Below are 18,906 nucleotides of genomic sequence, written 5' to 3' on the forward strand. Positions count from 1 at the left end.
TACTTATTCTTTTCAATACATATGCTGTCTCCTCAAACAAAAAGTAGGACTATGGGCATGAACAATATCATATGTATCTCTTGATGTTTCTAAAGTGTAGCCTTGTACGTTGTACATAGAAGGCAAAAAGAAAAAGTTTTGCTATGTCATGAATTCTACTGTTAATGACAACATTTCTTCTCAATTTTAGTTTTTCTTTTCTAATTTTAAACTGTTAGCCTAATTATTACATCTTCTGTACTCATTTTTCTTTGTTCCATTGGATCTAGTGTTCATAAATTTGTTGAACCATGAATAAAAGCAAAAAGCTAGCACACGTAGGTAAGAGCCATATGCATGGCTTTAATGAATAGTCATCGCGACATATGGAGGAGGACTGCCCGATTAATTATTGGGTTTGACGGAGTTGCTGCCTGCCTGAATGAGTCAGTCGAGGGGCCAATTTATAGTGGTGAAATCCTGAGATGGGCTGGTCTGACCGATAAACAAAGTAAATAAATGAACCAAGTTGATTCAGTAGTCCAGATAATTTGCTAGATTAGCATGAAAATATTATATTGCTTCTTAGGAAGAAGATTTGCATACTTTTTTGGAAGCATGTAGAGTCTCATGGTGAAATTCCATTTACATGTGTTTTCAATAATTTCGTAAATTTCTTCAGCACTTGAAACCAGGTATTTTTGTTCCTTTAAAACCAATGGTGTGAATTGTAAATCACGTTAATAGACAGTCAAATGAACGGTGTTTTTTAGACTAACTTTTTAAAGTAACAAAAATCATGTGTACTCAGGTAAACAAATTAAAACCCCACGGGATATAGAGTGAAAAGTAAATGCCTTCTTCCGCCACTCTTAACTCCCTAGCACTTCTTCCCCAGCAATAAACGGTGTTACTCATTTTGGGATATTCTTCCAGATATTTTTTATGCATTTACACAAGCAAGACCATATTCACCCATTTTTTTGCAATTTGCTTTGTTCCCTTTTACAACATATCATAGACTTCGTTCCATATCAGAACATATAGATCTACCTCATTAAAAAAATAATTGTGCAATATTCTTCTCTACGAATATAACGGTTTAACAACCTCCATATTAATAGACAGTGTTCTGCTGTTACAATCAATGCTTAATGATCATCCGTTACATAACAGCTTTGCCCACTGATGTAATTTTATCTGTAGGATAAATTTCTTGAAGTGGAATTGGGCAAAAAGAATGTGCATTTGAATTTTAGGTAGATATTGCCAAATTGCCAACTCAAAATAATATGTGAGAATGTTTGTTTCCTTATTTGGTGTTTTGCTGTTAGTTTGTTAAAAAAGAATTTTATTTTACCTTTAATAGATATTTCTCTTTTCTGCTCCTCACTATTTCTGGAAGCCACCCAAATGTCCTTTGGAGAGCTCTCTCTTTCCCAGGTAGTTGGTGGGACTCCACCAGGAATAGACCACGTGACTCAACCTGACGGATTAGAGTATCAAATCTCCTAATAACATTTAGTGTTTTTTTAAACGTTTTTATTTATCTGTTTTACTGAGATATAATTGACAACTAAAATTGTATATATTTAAAATTTACAATGTGATGATTTGATATACATTTACATTGTGAAATGATTACAATGTTTTATATGTAAAGTGATTTACACTTATGAAAAATTACAATTAACGGTCAAGTGAATTAACACATCCATCACCTCACATAGTTACCATTCCTAATAACATTGGTGACGCAGGGGTGGACCCATGACTTAAGTTGTTCCGATGCACCAATCTCATCTGAAAGCCAACAGGAAGAGCCACTCTCTTTTTCACTGGACTGACCTGGGAGAATGTAGGCACAGAGTTGCTGATGGGCACGTTGCCTCCTCGTGATGTACCAATATGGGGGGAGAGTAAAGCCAAGAGATGAAGGCAGATAGTGCCTCAAGATCAAGGTTAGATGAAGGGCAGAAAAATCTACCTCTGGATTTTTCACTGTGTGAGCTCATAAATTTCACTTTTCGGGGGCCAGCCCAGTGTCTTAGCAGTTAATTGCTCGTGCTCCGCTACTGGCGGCCCAGGTTCGGATCCCAGGCGTGCACCAACGCACCGCTTGTCTGGCCATGCTGAGGCAGCGTCCCACAGACAGCAACTAGAAAGATGTGCAGCTATGACATACAACTATCTATTGGGGCCTTGGGGAGAAAAAGGGAAAAAAAAAAGGGAGGATTGGCAATAGATGTTAGCTCAGGGCCAGTCTTCCTCAGCAAAAAGAGGAGGATTGGCATGGATGTTAGTTCAGGGCTGATCTTCCTCACCAAAAAAATAAATAAATAAATAAATTCAATTTTTGCTCCATCTGGTTTGAGTTGGGTTTTTGGTCACTTAAAGAGTCTGATTGGGTATACTACACCTGTTTCTCTGAGTCCTAATATGCTAGAAATTTAAGTAAGTCAAGAATTGCCTTTTACTGAGCACCTGTTATGTGCCGGGGGCTGAACCAGATGCCTTACATGTGTGATTTCAATCCTCGAAAGTATCCTAGAAAGGCATTATTATCTTGCTACTTTATGGGGGCGGTAAAAGAATTCCAGAATTCAGTAAATTGTCAAGTCTAGACAGCTGGTAGGTAGTATTTAGATCTTCGTGATTCCAAAACCCATCTTTTATCCTCTCGGCCGCTATTTTACCAAGTATTAGAAATCAGAAGTTGAAGACGTGCGGTATCAGTGCTTTAGATTATTATTTCAGTAGTTTATGTAATATTTCACTTGTATGATGCTTTATATATTTCAAAAAATTTCATACATTTAAAGGTCTCTAGATCCCTAAGATCTGTTTATTTTCTCCAAGCACTGTGCTGCAGTGCCTAAAATTTAGTAGCTATCTAGTGAGTCATGAGGTTTGTTAGGCCTGATAGGACCAAATGTCATCTGTTTCCAGACTACGTTAATGTTAAGGAAGTAACTCGTGTGATCTGGCTAAGAGCAATTTTTCTTAGGAAAACTTTGCTTAGTCAAGTAGAATTATATCTGTCTGGGACCCTGAATGCTTACACTCAATAGCCTTTAGAGAAAATGTTATTTGAAATATGATTTTTGAAAAAAGACAAAAATCTAGGAATATTTGAAATAAGGTATGTGGGCTCTTAAACTTCAACTTCTGTCCCTAAGTAAATCCTATGGAGCTGACATTTCTTTATCAGGGTGGTAGTAAGTATCTTCAGTTCACGCTGAGTTCGCTCCTTTGGTGAGAAGTGTAAGGACATTGCTTTGGTCTGTATAGCTGCTTCACGTGCTTTCAAAGCCGTCCAAGTTAGCCTTCCATGTTTCACCTTTCAGGGTGGCAGCTGGTGTTGAAGATCCTCCTGCCTCCGAGTCACAGAACTCTAGATCAGGAAGGAGTGCCAGTAATCACCTCAGCTAGTGGCTTCCAGACTTTTCTATTCTATCCCTTCTTCAGGATATTGATATCCTGAAGATATCAATTTAATTTTCCTTTAATTTTAACTTTTAATTTAAAGTTTCAAAGCTTAAAGTGATATCATTAGAACTCGTCATGGCTCCATTCTTTGACTGCCTTCCGTTGTGTGGTTTTATTCTTGGACAAGCTCTCCTCTTGGACAAAAAGGCTGCTGGTAGCTTCCAGGGCTGCATTCTTCCAAGTATGAATCCAGTGGAAAAGAATGAGCAACTTTATCCCAGCTTTCTCAGGAGAAGTCTTGAGATTCGCTCTGACTTTACTTTTTTAGCTCATATGGCACCCTCCCCGCCCCCGCCAAGTCAATCACCATCATCTACAAGGGCCTTGTATTTTCTCGCCTGGGTCATGTGTCCTGTTTACTGCCAGTCAATCCCACAGGAGCTACATGGGCTGAGAGAGGGAGGGTGGATTCCCACATGGATATCAGAGGAAGTTGCTGGGAATAGGATGAGCAGATGCTGGGCAGTCAGAAAGAACAAATGCCCATTTCCTGTGTACCTTGATTCTCCAAGATGGTGGCTAGACAAGGCAAGGTTTCCCAAACACAGGTACCAGCAGAACTACTCCCCTCCCCTCCCCACCCCCGAAGATTTTGCCAAGCACAATTTGGGAAATCCTAATTCTACACCAATGAACTTATTTGGAGAGATGCTTCAAATGATGGAGAAACTGAGACTCAGAGAGATTAAATGACTCACTTGAGGTCTCAGGGATGTTTATTAGAGAAAAGGCAGTCACTGCATTGTGGGCTCTGATTGCCTATCCACAAAACCTTGATTTTTCTAGAGCCATCTTTCTGCTTTTCTGCACAGACTCCCTTGTTCTACAAAACAGAAAAATCCCTGAGAAGACTGCTGAGATTCTGCATATCCACAGGTACTTGGGAGTGTTTGCCCTGAATCTGGACTTGTTTTGTTTTATGACGATTGTCAGGAAATGTGTTCTCTTCGGCTCCTCTTCCTCCTTCCTGGCCTGTTTCTTGTTTCATTCTGTAGAGTCTGAACTGCCTATACTGCGGAGTCCAGCTTGTGTCTAGGTTGTGCCACAAATGCGTGATGTGACAGTGGACTCTGACTCTTCTCTCTGGGCCTCCATTTCCCTTATTTAAAAAATGAAATGAGGGTAGAGGCTGGGCGTTGTCTGAGGTCCCTCCAGCTCTGCCTTTCTGGTCCATGTCTCCTGGATCCCAACTCCGGGTGCCCTGGGTTGGGACCCCTGCTGTGCCAAGCGTAGTTCCTTGTGTTGTGACGTTCTCCACCTTGCACTTCCATCTAGATCCATCCACCATTTTTGGTTTGTTCTGCGATGTATTTTAATATTCTCATTTTCATCAATTTTGAAATTGCAAAAGCAGCGCCATTGCTTGATCAGAGTGAAACAATACTGCAACATACTAAGAGCAGTTTTCTTTCATTTAGCACCCTCCCTAACCCCAATCACAATCCCCTCCCTGTCAACACTTGGTATAGAGCTCTCCACATATTTATCGTCTGCTAGTATTTTTCTTCCTCTGTCTTGTCCCTGTTTCTCCTTTGGGTTCTTCTGTCACTTATTGGCCTAGCCCTTTGACCTCTCACCTTGCTTTACCTGGTGCTATTTGTAACCTCCAAGTTGCTGCCTCCTTACCTGGTTTTAGCCCAGTGCTCTACTGAATTGTCACTACTCTGGGCTAGTCATCTTCCTCCAGGCTTCTTAGCTTTAACATGAGGCCAGCTTCCAGAAGTTACCTGTTCCACACCTGCTTCTGCTGCTGTTCCCTGGTTTTCTGGAGCAGCCCAGGACAGGGGGTAAAAGTGTGATCTCTAGACTCAGGCTTCCGGCTTCAAGTCATTGCTCCGCCCCGTACTGGCCGTGAGACCTTGGGCAAAGGACTTCCTTCTCCACCCCTCAGTTTTCTCCTCTATAAAAAGGGGGTACTATTTAAAATGGTCTCATGGTTCTTGCTAGTGTGAAGGGGGTGTTTTTACCTGTAACACTTTCTCAATCTCATCACAACATCCATCTCAAGTTCAGGCCCTGACACATTGTAGGTTCTCAAAACTGTCAATTCTTTTTGCACAGCACTTCCCATTAACAAATTGAGTAATCCACATTGGCAGACACAAAAACAACGAGGTCCAAAGAGGTTGAAATGCCTCAGTTAAAAATCATTCACATAGTATGTGACAGAGCCAGGATTCAAAATCAGATTTTTTGGCTCCACATCCCTGTGCCTCCCAGTGCTCTCATTGGTGTTAACCCACATCTGATTGACTGGGGCCTTCGATACCTCCTCATGCTTACAGAGCCTTCCATCCTCTAACTTGGAATCTGGTTGGTTTGTTCTTTCTTAGGCGCATCTCAATGGGTTTCCCCTTCCCAGCCCACCTCCTTCTGCTAGGTAACCAAGTAAGGTCCTCCCCCCGACCCCAGAAAGGGTTAGGCCTAGTACTAAATCTGGAGTTTACTCTGATTTCAGATGACTTTTTTTCTTTTTCTTTTTGTTTTTTTTGAGGAAGACCGGCTCTGAGCTAACATCTATTGCCAATCCTCCTCCTCCCCCCACCCCCAAAGCCCCGGTAGATAGTTGTATGTCATAGCTGCACATCCTTCTAGTTGCTGTATGTGGGACTCGGCCTCAGCATGGCCGGAGAAGTGGTGCGTTGGTGCGCACCTGGGATCCGAACCCGGGCCACCAGTATCGGAGCGCGCGCACTTAACCGCTAAGCCACGGGCCGGCCCCTAGATGATTTTTTTCCAAGGCAGAAGGTTAGTGGAAAGAATATTCACTTTGGAGCTAAATGGACCTAGTTTCGAACGTTGGTTCTCTCCTTTAGTCATTGTATGGCCTTGGCGAACTCAGTTAATTTCCCTGAGCCTCAGTTTCTTTACTTGTCAGGTGGGGATGATAATATTAATAATCTTATCCTTGCGGGATAACTCTGACACTGGAGATAAAATATGATAAGTGCTTGGGTACAGTAGACATTGAATAAGTCACTGTTATTGTTGGTAGTAGTCACTTCAGCTTGTAAGAGACCAAGCAGTTCCAGGCCCTAAAGAGATCTGATGTTGTTTTGGGGATTGATCTCTGAGAATACTGTCTTTCAGTTGTGTTTTGAGAAGAGAGCAGCCTGGTGAGACGGGCACACATTTTGTATTTAGATGGACCTTGATTCGGATCCAAGCTGTGGCAATTACCAGTTGTGCAAACAGGCAGGTTGTTTAATCACTTTGAGCTTCAACCTCTTCACTTGAAAAACAGGAATAATAATACCAATCTCATAGAGGCTTTTGAGCCTTAACTGAGAAAACATATGTAAAGCATGGCAGTGAATTTAAAAATATTTGTTCTCCATAGACACTGTTGCAGATTGTCCCAATATCTGTCATGTGTGCCATGGTGTTCATCTCTGTGCTCTCAGCACTTAGTCCTGCAATCACATAGCAGGAACTAAAAACATATTTATGGGACTGAATGGTCCCTTGAGTTGAACAGTACAAATACTTTACATCCAAAGTTGGTTGGTTTGTTTTTTAAGAAACTGATGTTTATTTTCCATCCACCTTACTTGTGTTTTCTGTTTAAGAGCCTGGGGAAGAACAGCTTAAGACCACTGAGTATTGTTCCTGCCCACTCAGTGGCCTCAGCAGTGGCAGCTGCACACCAGTCTTCAGCAGAGGCTGAGGGCTGCAGTCTGCAGCAGGAGCTGCTGCACAGGCGCAGAGGGCACCTGAGCCTTAGACCGGTCTGTGACCTTGGGTTGAGGACAGTCAATTTGGGAGCTGGAGCAGTCCATCCACCCTGAAATTCCTCCTTGGTCGTGGCCTTTCCAGCAGGGGCCTGCTCCTCCTTTTCCCTCTCTTCAGGATCTCTGTAGAAGTGGAGATCAGGTGTGACCTCCCTTGGTGCTCACGAGGTATGGACCACGCATGCGCAGAACTTCCCGGGCCAGCGTCCGCCACAGCAGACCCACTGAGTGAGCTCCCTGGTTGTTGCACAGGGTGACAATGTCCACGTGGCATTGAGGAGAGTTACACAGAGCGAAGGTGGGCAGGTTAACACAGGACACCCACATGAGAGGCTGCTGGGCAGCCCTGGGATCAGTAACCACCAGACGGTGTGGCTCCTGGAAGGCTGCCTGGATCTGCTCAGTGAAGGTTCTGGGAGTGAAGCCGCCGGCAATAGGAGTGGCCCCAGTGGCAGCAGCAAACTTCAGCACAGCCCTCTGCCCAGTGTTCTTGGAGGACAGCACACTGACATCAGCTGAGTTTTCAATGGTGACGAGGGCACAAGCCCCCAGGAGAAGGTTCTCCCAGGTCCTCTTCAGATTGATGATGTGGATGCCATCACTTTTCCTTTCGTAGATGTGCTGTTTCATTTGGAAGCCAAGGTTGGTGCCACCCAAGTGGGCTCGTGCAAGGAACTTTAGGACATCCTCTTCCTTCATCTGTAGGAAATCAAGGGCTCTGGACATTGTGAAAGCTTCTTTTTAAGTTATTATGGGAACCCAGGACAATGCCATAGGGACCCCCCTCTGAGTTGTACAGAGTGGTACACCTAAAGTTTGATTGCTAGTGCTCACTCTTCTGTGGCTGGAAATCCTGAAAAATAAAATGTTGCGGGAGTTATGTCGAGTACAACACCCAGGCGTAAGAGCTCGTGTGCATAAGACCTCGAGTTTCTTTCTGGCTCTCAGTGTGGGAGTCATGATTGTGTCCCTTGTGTCATCCTCCGCATGTGGCTTTTCATCTTACATTCTGGCTTTGCTCCAGGACCTGGAAAAATGTCACCCCAGAATGGCCAGGCAGGGAGGAGCTCACTCAACAGCGTGGGTCCCTAATGCATTCTTCAGTGCTCCACCTCGGTGCGGTAAAAGCAAGAGTGGACATTCCAGAGGGGCCTCAACTTTAGATTTGCCCTGACAGCACAACTAGAAGGATTTCTGCTCTGAGTTGCTGTAACCAGGAGTGAGTGAGTTTCTGTCATTTCCCCACCGAATAAAAAATGGAATTTATGATGAATCCTTGTTAAATAGAGTGATATGGACTTATTCTTTCCGGCCTAGTGAGACCCATCCCAACCTTTTACAGTTTCTTTAAATACAGCATGAGAAACCTCAGTGTCGCCTGGAGGTTTTTGTAAGTGGATGCCAGCCCAGCCTTTCTTAGCTGGGTTTATATGTCATATAATTGCCTGTCTGGACGTCCCTCTTCCAGACTGCTTGAGCAAGGGCGAAATGAGCTGAGGGTTTCTTCTGCTGTACATGCTGATCTTTGGTGATTTTTGGTTGTCATGGCTTCAACTCCATCTTTTTCTATTTTGTCCCTCGGTTTCTTAAAGTTTCTCCCTTTCTCAGTCTGTTTTTTTAAATCTACGTAGATTATGTCTACTGAGGTTGATATTCATGTCAACTCAATTCAAAGTACTAGAGCAAGCATTTACTGAGCGCCTGTTCTGTATAGAGCGCCCTGGAGCTGTTTTCTTCAACACAGAGTCTTTAGAGCTGCAGCCTCCAATGCGGCAGCCATTATTTTATGCAGCTGTTTAAATTTAAATTAATTAAAATTAAATGAAATAAAAATTTCAGTTCCTCGGTTGTACTAGCCATATTTCCAGCTCTCCGTAGCCACATGTGGCTAGTGGCTACTGGATTACCACCGATGGAGAACGTGTCCATCGCTGTGGAAAGTTCCACTGGACAGTGCTACTATAGAGTTTCAATTATTTAGAACTATAACTCATCATTTGTCTTTCATTTATAAAATAGTGAAAAACTCATATTTTTCAATGAGAACTTTTTTTTAGCAATTCAAATAAATTTATTGACTTTTACTGTTAGGTACTATGGGAACTACAAGGACAAATAAAATATGTTTCTTGTCCTCAAGGAACTTAAAATATATTAAGGAAAACTGGCACATAACACAGCTAATGAGATTGCAAGGCAGGATGTGCAAAGTGATGTCACAGAGGCATGGTCAAGGTACAATGGGCTCATTTGAGGAGGCGTTTATTTCCACTCTGCATCAGGGCCTTCATGGGGAAGGTGACATTGAAACAGAAAAGGACATCAGGAAGGCAGAAAGTCATTTCAGGTGCCAAGGGAATAACAAGAGTGAAGGCATGGAAGAGGGAAAGTGGCTCAGCTGAGGCAGGTCAGAGAAAGCAGAGATTAAGAGCATAGCCTCTGGGGACAAATGACCTGGGCTCAGAAACTTGGCTTTGCCTCTTGTTAGCAAGTAAATACATCTCTCTAAGTCTCAGTTTCTGTATCTGTAAAATGGAGCTTATACTAGTAGCCATCTAACGGGGTCTTTGTGAGGATTAAATGAGATGATGTACGTAGACCCTTAGCCCGGTGCCTGGCTCACAGCAGGGTGCAGGGGTGGACCTGGGGACAGGGAAGCTGTGATACACAGAGTGTGACCTGGGAATGGTCTCAACTTGCAAATTACAGTCTCCAAGTAATGGCTGAATTTAGTGGCTGAAATAGAAAATAATTTCCCTTTCAGTTAAGCATCTGGAGGCAGCAGTCCAAGACTGGCATGGAGGCTCTGTTCCACAAAGTCCTCAGGGACCAGTTCCTTCTAGCTCCTGCTTCACCGTCCCTAGGGTGTGCCTTGTCGTCATGGTCCAGGATGGTGCTTCACTCGTGACGCTCATGTGCCATCAGCAGGATGAGGTGTGCATCCTCTGTCTCCTTAGGTTCCCGGAAGCTGCCTCCTGACATTGCCACCTGCGTCCGATTGGCCTGAATGTAGTTGCATGGCTACACCTAGCTGCAGGGGAAACTGGGAAACATAATCTTTTTTCTGGGTGGCTGTGTTTCCAACTAAAATTTTTTTTAGTAACAGAAGAGGGAAATGGATATTGAGGAAGCTAGCAGTCTCTGTTGCCAAGAGAGGCAAGACTGAAGCCAGATTACAGAGGTCTGCAATGCAGTCTAAGCAGTTGGTACCTTCCTGCTTCGGCGCCTTGGAGCTGTTGATGGTCTCCGTGTAGGGAGTTAATACAGTTAGAGGCTGTTCCTGGTGAGGGGCTCTGACGTGGTTCCTCAAACCAGCAATGCTCACCCAGCAATACTCACATACTTTCAAGAACGGCTACTTCCGATTTAACGCCACCACCCGCCCCCCCAACATTCTTTCCCACTCTCCTTCCTCTTTAAGGAAGGGAAAAGGCAACCCGAGAGGAAGCAGTGTGAGAAGGCAACCCTTCCACGTGGCAGCTCTCCCTTAGACTTCCTCCAGTGGACCGCTGGCCCCCTCAAAATGTGCCGAGAAGAGAAATCAGTTCCCCGTGGAGGTAGGCAGTGGTATCTTTTTATTATCTGGATAGTGTGCTGTCTCTCTGAGCACTTGGTGCCTACGTCAGACACTGCGTGGTTGGTGGTGTGCCCCACTAGATCCCAAGCAGCTTGAGGACCCAGTTCAGGTCTTACTTGGGTCTTATCCTCTGCAGTTAATGCAGAGGCTAATGCATGCCTACACAATGTTATGGGCCGTCTGGATAAATGCTGAGCGTATGAGCTGCCTGGATTGCGTTGGCCTTGACTCAGCTGTACTAGAGCTTAAATCCTCACACTGTTGATTATTCCTGAGTTTGGGGAAAGCCTTTCAGGCAAAGGCTGAGAGAAAGACTCTGTCAGGCGGAGACTTAGTTATGTCCACGTCGAGTACGGATCTGCTCAGAGTCCACTGGACAGTGAGACCATGAGATCAGGTCAAATAATTGTGTTAAATCCTGAAGGCCATCCTCTCTTTTCTTACTTTGCCTTTGTTATTCTAGCCCTGGTTTACTAAGTCAATAAAAGATGTGCTAAATTAGTGTGCTTATAAAATATAGCTCAAGGGAAGCCCTTCCAACCAGACTTTTAAACCAACAAATATTTACTGATTATATGTGAAGCAGTATGACAGCGGTCATGAGTAATAAAAATAAAGAAAACGGGCCGGCCCCATGGCTTAGCGGTTAAGTGCGCACGCTCCGCTGCTGGCGGCCTGGGTTCGGAACCCGGGCGCGCACCGACGCACCGCTTCTCCCGCCATGCTGAGGCCGTGTCCCACATACAGCAACTAGAAGGATGTGCAGCTATGACATACAACTATCTATTGGGGCTTTGGGGGAAAAAATAAATAAATAAATAAAATTATAAAAAAAAAATAAAGAAAAGAACCAATCCTTGCTTTCAAGGAATTTGCAATCAACAAACCCTGTGCTAGGTGGTAGGAATCTGAATATGGTTGACTGGGCTTCTACCCACAAGGGACTTACGATAAGATATAAAAAGCAGACAGATAAACAGATGATTACAGGTAATGTAAATGTTTGAACCTTTCTCAGGGCCAAATGTACATATCTTGGTTAAAAATTTGAAGAAATTACACATTTGAGATTTTGTAAAATCTGCTGACACCTTCTAGTTAGCTAGTGTGTGAAATGTTTTCAGGAAGTTGGATATTTTTCAGGAGTGGCAGTGATATGATATGCAACCAGGAGAGAGAGCGAGGGGAGGGAAAAAAAGGGTTGATCATTTTGAGGTGACATTAAATTATCTTTTGACACCAGCTGTATCTTTTTTATAACAGAATATGGAAACAACTCTGTCTTTGACCTTCAAAAAGAAATTGACTTACCTAGCTTAACTGTTCAAACAAACAACTGTGTACTCTCTTCAATTCCTATGATGATTTTGATTTACTGTAAATGACTGAATTTAATGAACTAAATTATGCTATTTAAATGCATTTTGTGAATGGTACTGTAGTTTGTTACAAAGCATTATGCCTATGCTAAATTGTGCTGTAAATGATATGGTATGGAACATATGTGCTGTATTCATAATTTAACTGTTGCTGTGGAGTGCCTTCTTGAAGAGGACACACTGAAAAAGGAGCCTCTGTTTACCTGGAAATGAAGGTGATATCTCAGCGAATCACTAGGTCCTACTGACCTTGGCAGAATTACAGTGCTAATATTTTCACATGGATGAACTGTTCTTGAACAATTTCTCTAATGTATATGGAAGAAATAGGCTTTCCATTAAAAGAAGGTATATATGGTATATCTTCTCTTTGCATTTTTTTCCCCTTCAACAAACATTTACTGCAGGCCTTGCAAGGATAATTCCACCTCCATTAAGGCTCCTGTTTGCTCCTGGCCTCTCACACGGCAGAGGTAATAGAATACAAAGGTTCGTCCTGAGGTCATGCTGGTAGTCTCTGAAAGGACTTGCATTAAATAACACGCTGGGTTTCCTCTTTCTGAGTAATTAGAGAAATTTTTAAAAAAGAGTAAATACTAAGGCCAGAATACCACCTTTATTACCGATGCAGGTGAAGGCTGCTAAGTATGGGAGCCAAATGTGCTTTCTAACAAAATCCTGACATTAGGCACACTTACGCACTAGGTCAAGGGCTTCTTTACAGGGAAGGACTGCCTAGGTGAGATTTTTAACATGCGAGAGCAAAGAATTTGTGCTTTCTGCGGACAGGCTCATCTCAAGAGAAAGAATAGTTGAGCCAATTGGAGCATGCCTAGTTATTCTTCACAAAATTTCCCTGCTGGGTTCAAATGAGTAAGGGGTAGAGAGAGGCCTTAGCTCTCTTCATGGGAAGGAAACATTAAGCATAAGGAAAAAACTCTTTCCCCAATAACAAGTGGAATTTTTTTTTAAAAGGAATCAGTTCAAAAGAGTTGATTGCTGTAGAGGAATCCCCAGGATTTGTTACACATTTATGATGATGCTTCCGTTTTCCCGTCTGAGGGGTATCTCCTTGATAGCAATACTATTATTTGGTGGAAGATGAAGAGACAGCAACTTCTGGGGCAACCACAATTATAAGTTCAGGAAAAATTGCTTGAAATTTAAGTGATCATTCTCAGCACTTCAATGCTGGCCGCGTACTATACTGACATGTCAAGACCAAGAGTCGAGAGACTTTGGTTCTAGGAGAAATTTCATTAGGTCTGTCTTAGTCAGCTTGGGCTGCCATAACAAAATACTATAGACTGGGGGGCTTAAACAACAGACATTTATTTTCTCATAGTTCTGGAGGCTAGAAGTCCAGATTACAGTGCCAGCATGGTTAGTTTCTGGTGAGGACTCTCTTCCTGGCTTGTAGGCGGCTGCCATCTTGCTGTGTGCTCACACGACCTCTTCTTTGCGTGCCCTCAGAGAAAGTGAGTGAGCTCTCCAGTGTTTCTTCTTACGAGGACAGATAAGACATTCCATCATATCTGGGCACTACCCATATGATGTCACTTAACTTTACCTCCTTATAGGCTCTATCTCTAAATACAGTCACATTGGAGCTTAGGGCTCCAACATATGAATTAGGGGGAAGGGGAACACCATTCAGTCCATAGCAAGCTCACCATGTGACCAGGCAAGTGATTTCTGTCTCATTTTTTCTTTCTGTTAATGGGAGTTCATGTTTTATGTTACCTCATAAGGTTACCAGTACATCAAGTGAACTCATGGATGCTAATATATTGACACATTTAAAGTGCCACACATATGTTATTACTTTTATTCATTTCTGAATCCAATAATTACTGAGGGTAGGCTTTTCTTGTTATTTAGCCATCCTTAATTCTTTTTCTCTTACTTGAGCATTTCTAGATGGCAGATAGATAGAAAAATTGAGTAATGTCTGATTGTGGTCTCACCCCCTTGAGAAAATATCTTTTAGAGGCAGCATAAAGTGGACATTGTATAACAAGAAATGTTGATTTTTCTGTAGTGACTTCAAACATTCAGCAACTAGATTTCACAACCAACCGATCCTCTGGGAAGAAATAAGAGTTCAGTTTTATTTTGATTATGTTTTTGAAGTAGAGTTTTTTGGATCAAATGTATGGAAAGTTAAAAGAAGAAATCTACAAAGGCCCAGTAGACTGGACTGCAAAAGAATAAAATGTGGACAGTGGACAGAGAATATTAAGCTGGTAGGAGAGTTTTCTCATTTTAATGAGATTGCTTTTGAATTTAGCAACATAGAGTTAGGTGTATGCAAATGAGTAGATAGTCAATTTTGATGAGTTTCTGTAAGAAAAGAATTAGTTTTAGTCATTTTTCTTTGCTGTATTTGGCATTTTTCTCAGAGTGATTCCTTTAACATATCTCATGGTAATATTCTCTCTATATTTATTTTAGAAGCAGGAGTAATTTATGCAAATAATATTTTAAAATATTGTAACGGAAAGAAATTTTTGAAAATTTGAACTTAGAGCTCATCTATTTGCCGTCTCTTAGGATTATAGCACTGAGAGTTGCTTTGGGAGCAGGGGCAATATGATTTTTATCAGGAATGTAAAACTGTTAGGTAATACAATCTACAAGTTGACTGTTTGAGCTGGTGCGTGAAGGTCATTGATAACTAAAGAAGCTTCCAAAACCTTTCTTTGTGATTGGCCGCCATGAATGGGTATGGGTGGGGCAAACAGGTGGAAGTCAGTTGTGACTGTGGGATTTCCCACATCAGCAACATGGAATTATAACATCAGAGATTTTACATTTTTCCAAACGCTGGAAACATAGAATTGTAGCTGGTTATTCTAGCAAGGTGCTGGGCTGACATACAGTTAACAGTTGGAGACTTGGAGAAGCAGTCTATAAAGTGGAGTGAGCTCTTGAGACACATCTTTAGAGCTCCCGGGCCACACTTGCAGATGACAAAACAAAAACCAAGAATTATTAAGCGATTTGTGCAAAGGCACCCAACAAGTTGTTGATGGAGCCAGAACTACCCTAGGTCTTCTTTCAGTCCAATGCTTCTTGTATACAAGGAAGGGACTGGTGTTACAGGCATCCTGTGGAGAAATTAAGGCAAAAGAAGTTCCTTATATGACCACCAAAGCATTTAGGATCACAGAATCAGATCATCTGGATGTTTAGGAGGACTTAAAGAGTAGGTCTTTAAATGTTGTCTGATCCAATCTCCTATACTACACTTGAATCCAATCTACAAATCCCTGCCAAACGGTCATTCAATGTTTGCACACTTGGAGTGATGGGACACTTAATCTTTGATCTTTGTGTAGCTCAGATTGTGAGAAACTTTAATCTTATATTGGGCCTAATTTGTCTTTCTGCAACTTCAACTCATAGGTTTTAGTTCTGCTTTGTGGTGATTCAACAGTCATGCAGTGAGCCATGGAGAGCATTATCCCTCACACTCTTTCCTGTGCATTATCTTGTCTTTCCTTATTGTCAACGCCCTCTGTTTAGTAGGACGTACTTAGATGTCCACTGGACGAATCAAATCCGTAAATATGCCTGTTACCAAAGTATGTCAAGTTCATTGTGTAAAACAGGCCTGAAAACCTCAAAAAAGGGTAAGAAAAGGGAAACTAGAGTCCACTATATTTCATTTAGGCCAATTGTTTGATTTCCTTGAGGTCTTTGCAAATGCTGGTTTTCGTGTAGGTCTCACTATGACTAATAGAATCTATTTGGACAGGCTAATTCAACTGATTTTCTAAAACTCACTGTCTGATTAGTTATTTCTATGAATCTTTGTGATACTAACATTTTCCAGAGACCACGGATAGTACTCAGTAAATTATGTAAGGTATTCCCTTCCACCCAGGTCTGCAAATATACTTTATTAACAATTTAGTTCTGTGTACCTTGTTTTAAACAAATTTGATATATAAAAATCAGATTTAGATAGAAAAGTTTAGAAAATGATTAATTCACTCAAAGAATTCTTTTAAATAACAATTTCCCCAAATGCCCTTAAAGTGTAATTAGATTGAAAAAAGTTCTGTTTTGACCTAAGATATCTGGAATACTTCAAGTACATAAAGCAAGATACAGACATTTGAAAACTCCATGAGGGAGAATAGAATCACAGAAATAAACTTGCAGGTGAAGAGATAGAAATAGGAGAAGTTCAACACGAAAAGGTTCCCTGGCTCTTCTCACATCTCTGAGGCTACAGACGTGCTCCAGGCTTTGCTGTCGAGAGTTAGTGGAGCTCGTGGCTCAGCCTAAAAGTTGAAGTATCTTTTCAACCACTCAAGTGTTCACAGGCTTATAGAAAAGACAGGCCAGATTTTACCAGGATTATATCCATTCCATCTAGTCAGAACAGAACCTGAATTTAAAACTTGAAGAAAATTCTACTGTTTTTGTTTTTAATCCATTCCAATGTCAGGAAGTTTTCCCTTACAATCTAACCTAAGCCTCTAGCTTGATTCTCATGGAAGCAAGGGTTACAGCTGGTGGGCGCCTCTTTGTAAGGACACTCCCTGCACACAGGCTCCATTTTCTCTCTGGATTATGAAGACCTGAACTTGCCACTAAGTTCGTGGTGATTGTGTGAGGGCCTGGTAAGTGGGAAGATTCTCTTCCTGATCTCACACCCTATTTTATCCCAGTGAATAAAGGCCAGCTAAGTGGCAGAGGTGGTGCCTGCCGCACTCACTTGTCTGGTTCAGGCTGCTGCCTCTGCACCTGCCACGGCCGAATTTGATACTTTATAGTGATGTTTTGGGATATAAGGCTAGGTAACCTTACAATGATGATAAGAATAGGAAACATCTCTTTATAAAGTCAATAAGCAAAGAACAGAATTCATTATAAAACTTCTGAAATTTTATGTATTCATATTTAATGGCAAAATTGACTTTGCATTAGGTTGAAAATTACTCTTAGAAAATGTTATGGGCCAATGTACCAGGAACCAAGCACGACACTGACTTTGGGTCGGGTCTGGATCAATGTATTTTGGTTTTTGCTGGAGACATTTAAAATATATATAAAATGCATTTAAAACTCAGTATATTTTAGGCTGCCTTGATTTATGAAGTGTTTTGGTGTAGCTTCATGCTTCTTGGGTACATAATTTTCATCAAATTGGGAAATTTTTTGGCCATTATTTCTTCAAATAGTTTTTCTCTGCCCTTCTTCTCTCTCTTCTCCTCAGGGACCCCAATCACTCATGTATTAAGCTGCTCGAAGTTGGCCCACAGCTCACCGATGCTCTGTCCATTTTCCCAACTACTGCTAATCCTATCCAGTGTATTTTTCATGTTAGACATGGTATTTTCATCTTTAGAAGCTTGGTTTGGGTCATTTTCGTCTCTTCCATGTTCTCTCCTTACCATGCTCATGCTTTCCTCTATCTTCTGGAACATATGTAGTATATTTATAGGAGCTGTCAATGTTCTTTTCTCCTGATTTCTAACCTGCTTAATTTCTGGGTCTGTTTCTATTGATTGATTTTTCTTCTTATTATAGATGATATTTTCCTACTTTGTGATGTAGTGGATTTGGGTGCTAGACATTGTGAATTTTAGGTTGTTTAGGGCTGGGTTCTTTTGTATGTCTATAAATACTTTTGGGCTTCGTTTTGGGGCATTCAAATAACTTGGAAATAGGTTGATCCTTTTAAGATTTGCCTTTAAGTTTTGTTAGGTGGGACAGACTACAGCAACTTAGTCTATGGCTAATTTCCCCCTACTGCTGAGACAATATCCTTCTGAGTTCCAATCTGTTTTCTTATATATTATGAGGTGTTTTTTTTTCCCAGCTCTGGCTGTTGAAGATGTGAACTATACCCAGTCCTGTGTTCCACCTGCTCCTTCCCAGTAGTTCTTTTTCCAGCCTTTCCTCATATGCACATGCTGATCCACGCTCAGCATGAGACCTGCAGGGACCCTCTGCAGATCTTCAGAGCTCTCTTCTTTGGTGCTCTGGTGCTCCCTCCCTTGTTCTCTGTCCTGTGAATTCTAGGCACCTTGGCTTCCCCAAATTCTCAACTCTGTCTCTCAGCTCAGGGAGACCACCTCTTTTATTTCTCCTTCTCTCAGAGATCATTGTCCTACACTGGCAGCTGTCCAGTGAAAACTATTATGTCACATATTTGTCTAGTTTTTTAGTTACTCCATCATAGCCAGAAGTGGCATCCTAAAAGTCATCATGTTTTAGGACTCTTAAGTGAGAAGAATGGTTTCCAACTTTCTATTAACATACCCTAAAAATATTTATACACAGTATTTAAAGGCATTTACATAAACAATTGAAATCTTTCTTTGGGGAAGTTAAAACAACAAACCTTGATTGCATATCATGATTTCATATTTTGCAGATGTTAATATTTAATCATATGCAGAACCATTTAGCTTAAGTGCATTAATGTAATTCATTTAAAAGAGGCCAGTAATTGTCCTATTAACTCCCAGTGTGGGTGTTATCTACTCTGCCCTGCTGGTAAGGCCAGAGGGGGACTCTTCTATTGGCACCCACAGAGATTGCCCTGATCTGTTGAAAATCCTGTTAAAATCTAATTACTTAGGAGAATCAGCCAGGGAATATCTAATGAGCTCTTGGAAACCCACTAAAAGAAATTCTGTGTTACTAACAAATGAAATGTCTTCTGTCTTTCAATTACACTGGTACCACATGAATGTAATTGCTGCCTTATAAAATGTGACTCTTGTTTGTT

At 41.7% G+C, this 18,906-nt stretch overlaps 1 pseudogene; it reads right to left on the reverse strand.

The window, feature by feature from the left end:
- Positions 1 to 7,015: 7,015 nt before the first annotated feature.
- Positions 7,016 to 7,925, reverse strand: LOC101393220 (small ribosomal subunit protein uS2 pseudogene; annotated as a pseudogene).
- Between the last annotated feature and the right edge of the window lie 10,981 nt (positions 7,926 to 18,906).

This window comes from Ceratotherium simum, chromosome 2 (genome assembly GCF_057802395.1).
Source record: "Ceratotherium simum simum isolate JZ-2026a chromosome 2, ASM5780239v1, whole genome shotgun sequence".
Lineage (NCBI taxonomy): Eukaryota > Metazoa > Chordata > Mammalia > Perissodactyla > Rhinocerotidae > Ceratotherium > Ceratotherium simum.